Raw genomic sequence first — 6,018 nt, forward strand, 5'->3', positions numbered from 1 at the left:
GGCTCTACATTGATGATCTTGTTTCAGATGTGATAGATGCTTTTAGTCAATATTGCTGGACAGAAAATCAATACCAAAAAACAGTAGGTCTTGGAGGATGGAGGTATGGTATAGGATAAAATAATTGATGTGCACGGCCGGGTGTAGTGACACACACCTTTAATCCAAGCACTTGGGAAGCAGAGGCAAACATATCTCTTATGAGTTCAAGGCCAGCCAGGTCTATAAGGCCAGTTAGTTTCAGGACAACTGGGGCTACAGGGAGACTCAGTCTCAAAAAGATGAAAAAAAAAAAAAGGCCTTAATGTGCATGCATGAGGACTCGAGGTTACATTTCTGGTATTCACGTAAAATTTTTATCATGTGGCAGGACTCTGTACCCTCATGCTGCTGTGCAGAGAGAAACCTGGAGATCCCTGTTTATCAAATCTATCCAACTAGAGCTTGAATGTCAGTGAGAGACTCTGTCTCACAAAATGAGGTGTGGAGCAGAAAGAAAAAACATTGGAAGCAAGCTCTCCCCTCCATACTGTTCACTATGAAAGATAAGCACCCCAAGAAAGAGTGTGATAAAATTCTCCATTCACAATTCCTTCAAAACATAGTAAGCTGCCTACAATTTACTCTAAGTAAGGAAATTCGAGATTCTCGCAAAGAGAATTTTAAAGCTCAAAAGAAAGAAACTGAAAATAACACCAAACACTGCAAATAACATCCACGCTCATGGTTTAGTAAAATAAGATAATGTGCAAATGGCCATATTACTGAAGGTGCTCACCAAATTCAATGGCATACCCATAACACTCTCAGTCCCTATTATCAAAACACTTCTAAAATCAACGTGTTCATATTAAAAACCACAAGTATCCAAATCAACATTTAAAAGAAAGAAAAACGACCTGATTTCACTGTATACTACACAGGCGTAGGGACAGAGATAGCATAGCCATGGACAGAAATCAAGCCATGTAAATCTGTAGAACAGAATCCAAAACCAGAAATAAATCATTCTGAAGGCAGACAATTATTCAAAAAGGGCTCTAAACTAACACTGTAACTAAGACACTCTCCTCAAAAATAGTCCATCAACCAGGTGTCATAGAACAGGCCTTTAATCCCAGCACTCTGGAGGAGAGGGAGGCAGATCTCGGTGAGTTACAGGCCAGCTTGGTCTACGTAGCCTATTCCAGGCCCACTTGCGGCTACAGGGATACCCTGTCTCAAAAAAAAAGTTTATCAAAACCTATTATCTGAAAGCCAAACACTGAAATACACCCATATCTCAAAACCTACACAAACTGAATTGAAAATAGAACTTAGTACCAAACCTGATAGTCTGATATAGAAAAATATATGGACAGTACTTCATGATGAAGACATAAGAGAGGAATTTCATAATAAGCAGGACTTCACAATCATCAGGTAATGATCTGAATAATCATTGAATGTAACCATTGAATGGGATTTCATGAAAATGGACAAGAAATTAAACTGTGAGCACAAAGTAGCCTACACAGCAAAAGATGTCATCACCAGCTTTATTTTAGATGCTGCATTAGCATCAGCATGTTGAAAAGAATTCCAAAATTATAGACCAAAATACCAAAGTTCAAATGCTGAAACTTAACAATGAATCATAGTCCTTAAAGAAGAAAGACAAATGGCCAGTAAATATATATAAAAGTGTTAATCATTTGACCATGAGAGAAATGTATTTCAAACCGAGTGGGTTTCAGTCTCCCTTCAGTCAGAATATTAACATTTAGAAACAAATGCCAAAAAATGCTGGTGAGGATGGGTGGTCAGGAGGGTCTCTTTCCTGGCAGTTAGGGAGTGAATAAATGCAGGCATTATGGAAATCTGCACAGGGTTCCTCAAAAATGTAAACATACAACTACCATCTGGCATTGCTGTGCACATCACAGAAAAACAAAAGTCCCACCACTGAGATGCTTGCACATCCATGTTATTGCTGGACTAGTAAGAAGAGAAAGAAACTGAACCAGCCAAAATGTGAATCAACTGATGAACCAAGTGCAAACTGTAGTTTAAAACACACAAAGAAATTTTAATCAGCCAGAAAAAAATAGAATCACTTTTCCAGTTAAATACATAGAATTATATTATTTGAATGTCAGAGCCAATGAATAACATTGAACAATAACTCAGAAATTTGATGGTTTCCATTTACCAAGACAAAAAAAAAATGACACTAGTAGATTGGATCAAAATCAGGAGCTATCTATTTGGTGTCTCAAGTGGAAGTGAGGAACCAAGGTCACATCTTTTCATCCTGGAATCTCAGGAATCTAAAGAGGGGCCAGGAGAGATGAGGGGAGGAAGTTTTATGCATAAAGGATGGAGTGGAACATACATGATGTGCAGGGAGAAGGAGGACCACTGGGACTGAGATGAGGAAGCAGGGATGGGGAATGTGGACAGAGCAGAAGCGGGTAAGGGATAAGTTAACCATAGCTAAGGGTGGGTGGAAAACCCTACTTTATCAGCAAACTTAAAGATATGTAACTTTGAAGAAGTATGAACATAGGGAGCCTGCATATGTGGACAACATACCTACCGAACACACGAGTTATTAGGAGGAAATGTCAGTGCCACACATATGTGAATCTGTACATGTTACTCATCATGGAAATCACAGACACCTCCAAACAACACAGTCTCTTGCCATTGTTCTCAGTTACCCACCATAACTAGAGGGTATGACCATATTGTAGAAAAGACATCATAGTTTGTTTACAATACATAACGAGATCAAGCTAGAACACACATAAAACTTCCTCCCTGATGGTTGATTTCATAGTGAGAGAATGTGCTATGCAGGACACTGGGGGTAAGAGCCATCAATGGTCTCATTTTGTAAATGCTGCATACCATAACACTGACCTAAGAGTCAAGATATTACCACCACCCAGTGCTACAGGTTCACAAAGGGTACTCAGGTAACCAGTGTTTTTGCATTGGAATGGAGGCCTACTCTGCACAAGGAATTCAGATTTGGTGTTACAAGCCTGGTGAAAAGCTCATGGTTCCACAGGTCATACACCCCAAGGATGAAACTACCACTACTTTTTCCTGAACAATATGTTGTCATTCTGATTTATAAATACTGGTTCTTATACCTGAAGATAAGTTTCGACCTCTACCTCAGGCAGAAAAGCATCTCTCTGCAGTGGGTGGCTGTCAACGCAGAGGTGCATGAGAGGTCAAAGTGCTGAAAATAAGTGACTATTGAATCCTCACCGCTACATGGAACATCCATGTCAACTGCCCACCCATGGCTCAGGGACCATCTTCACACAGGGTCCAGAAAGAATGTCAGAACTCAATGATGGAGAAAGTCATTGTACTCACGAACTATGCAGCTATGATTTCTCCCACAAGATCAAGTGAAGAAGACAGGTCAACATTCGGAGTCAGCCATAATTGGACTCAGTCCAAAAGAGACAATCAGGAAGAGAACAAAAGAAAAACAGGAGGAAACATGATCCTGGAGAGAAATGTGCTACAGGAACATGGGTGAGTGGCGTGGTGCAACTTGAAATGCACATGAAGCAGAGGGGATGGTCAGCTGTATGGAAATTTAAGAGCATAAAGAAACTCTACATACAAGACATTAATTTATAAAAAATAAAACAACGTGTATTATGTAAACTAGGTGAATTTCTTTGAGCAGAAAGACAGGTATTAGACATATTCTCAGATAAAATTAATCCTAGATGTAATTTTCATTATGTGTGTGAGATCATAGTTCATAACAGTAGACAGTTGAGACATGAAAATTACATCCCAAACAGTAGAAAGAATAAAGAATAATGGAAAAAATGCCATGTGAAATGAAAGTACGAAATTGTGGATTAGGAGGACAAAAGTGACTGTGAGAGAGGAAGAGGAAGAGGGAGGGTAGTGAGAGAGGGGGATCAGAGAGAGGCAGTGTGTAGGAACATGCAATACAGAAAGTCTTGAGTTTTAAAGATGATTTTAAAAGTGAATATATGAGGTCTGATCATCACGTCCTGGTGGGTGTCACGAGCAAGGACAATGGCTCGTGTGGTTTGAGGGACTAAGGGACCCTAAGTCAGTAACTTCTGAAAAATGATTGCATTGCTGGCATTGGGTTCTTTCCCATCCTATGGTTTCTAGTAGGGGCGATGTGCACCTGTTATGAGGGATCTCCTATTGATATGTGTTAAAAATGTATGTGAATATACATTTAGAAGCTTCTGTAATCGTAGGGTTAGAGAACCCTCTGAATACTCCCTCCACTACCCGGCCCTCCCTTCACATCCACATTGAACCCTTCCTACGCTATTTCCCCTCCCCCATGAATACCACTCTGTTCTGTCTCACTTCCCATGAAGACCCCACACCAGTCCAAGGCTGTTTATTCATTTTCTGACCTCTCAGTTTTCCATTGAAACATGCACACCTAGGAATTCAGAGATGCCAGCCACCCATAAGAGAGAAAATGCAAAGTGAGTGAGGGATACGTCACTCAGGAAGACTGTCTCCCCTTACGACCAGCTGCCTGTGAATTCCATAACTTTGTTTTTCATAATAGATGAATGACATCCCATTGTGTAAACATCCCAAGCTTTCATTATATATTCATAAGTAGATGAAAATCTGGGTTGTGTAGAGGGCAGCAATGAACATGGAAGAACAGGTATCTGTTGCATGTAGAGAGTTTGGGTGTATATGCCCGAGTGGTATGGCTGGCTCAATCAAATCATGGTAGACTGATTTCCATCTTTCTTGAGGAAACTCCACACTGATTTCCATTTTCGTTGCACCAGTCCGCATTCCCACATAAGGTGGAAAGACTCACCCTTTTCCCACCTCCTTGAAAACGTTTGTCAGTTTTTTGTTCTTTGGGTGTTAGCCACTGAGAGTGGGGTAAAAACAAAAATCTCAAAGCGGTTTTAATTTGAATTTCCCTTATGACTACAGATGTTGAATATTTGTAAAGAAGGTCTTAGATGTCTGTATTTCATTCTTAGAGAAGTCTCTCTCCAGATCCTGATCCCATTTTAAATTGGATTGTATGTTTTATGAGTTTTAATATTTTGTGTTTCTTGTATATTCTAGAAACCAGCCCTCTGTTACCACTGGAAATTGATGACAAGATTCTGCTTCTGAAGACAGTCATGAGGTATAGAAGAAAAAAAATTCTACATTGAAGTGAAGCCGGTACTGACTTCAAAGCTTCATCTCTACTGTCTGCCTTCATTGTGCTGGAAGGAGCTCTGTGTGCTACGACAAGAGAAAATTAATCATCAACCTTACCCAGCTGTGAATGCTGTGAGCTACAACAACTGGCCTGCAATGGTTTGTGCTTTCATGTAACAGTGACAATAATATTGTGGGAGTAGTCAACTACATTCTAATTGGATTTAAAGTCTCCTTCATAATGAGGAACCCATATCTGATATTGATATGAGGCTTAGGGTTCATAAGAGAGAGTCTAATATTGTTTTTCAACTAAATATATACAGTATTAAATTGACTCCTAATGACTTATTGTTATACCAATAGTTTAATGCACCTTTCAACTCCCAGAAATGAAGTTTCCAGATGCAGAACGTGGTGATTCACATAAAGAAACAACTGGCTGATGTACAGATATTTAGACTGCACAGTCCCTAACCCTGAGTAGGATACTTACATCAAAATTCTGTGTCCTCTCAGGGATCACTGCAGAAGAGCAGACAGAAATATTGAAAGAGCCAGAGATGGTGGAATAACACAAGGAAATAAGAGATTTACAGACAGCTGGGAAGTTACTCATATGAACTCACACCAATGGTGAAAGCATGCACAAGTCCCACATAAGCTCAAGACAGAGAAACTCCCAGGATAGACATGGAAAGGGGGTAAGAAACCCCAACCCTACTTGAGGAAGTACTGGCCAACAGAGGCTACTGGAAGGGGGAGAAGGAGTCACTTTCAAGGATTTGATTCTTCATACCTTAACCAGACTCCAGTGGATGAATATATATA

This window comes from Nannospalax galili, unplaced genomic scaffold (genome assembly GCF_000622305.1).
Source record: "Nannospalax galili isolate Female #2095 unplaced genomic scaffold, S.galili_v1.0 scaffold8262, whole genome shotgun sequence".
NCBI classification, from domain to species: Eukaryota; Metazoa; Chordata; class Mammalia; order Rodentia; family Spalacidae; genus Nannospalax; species Nannospalax galili.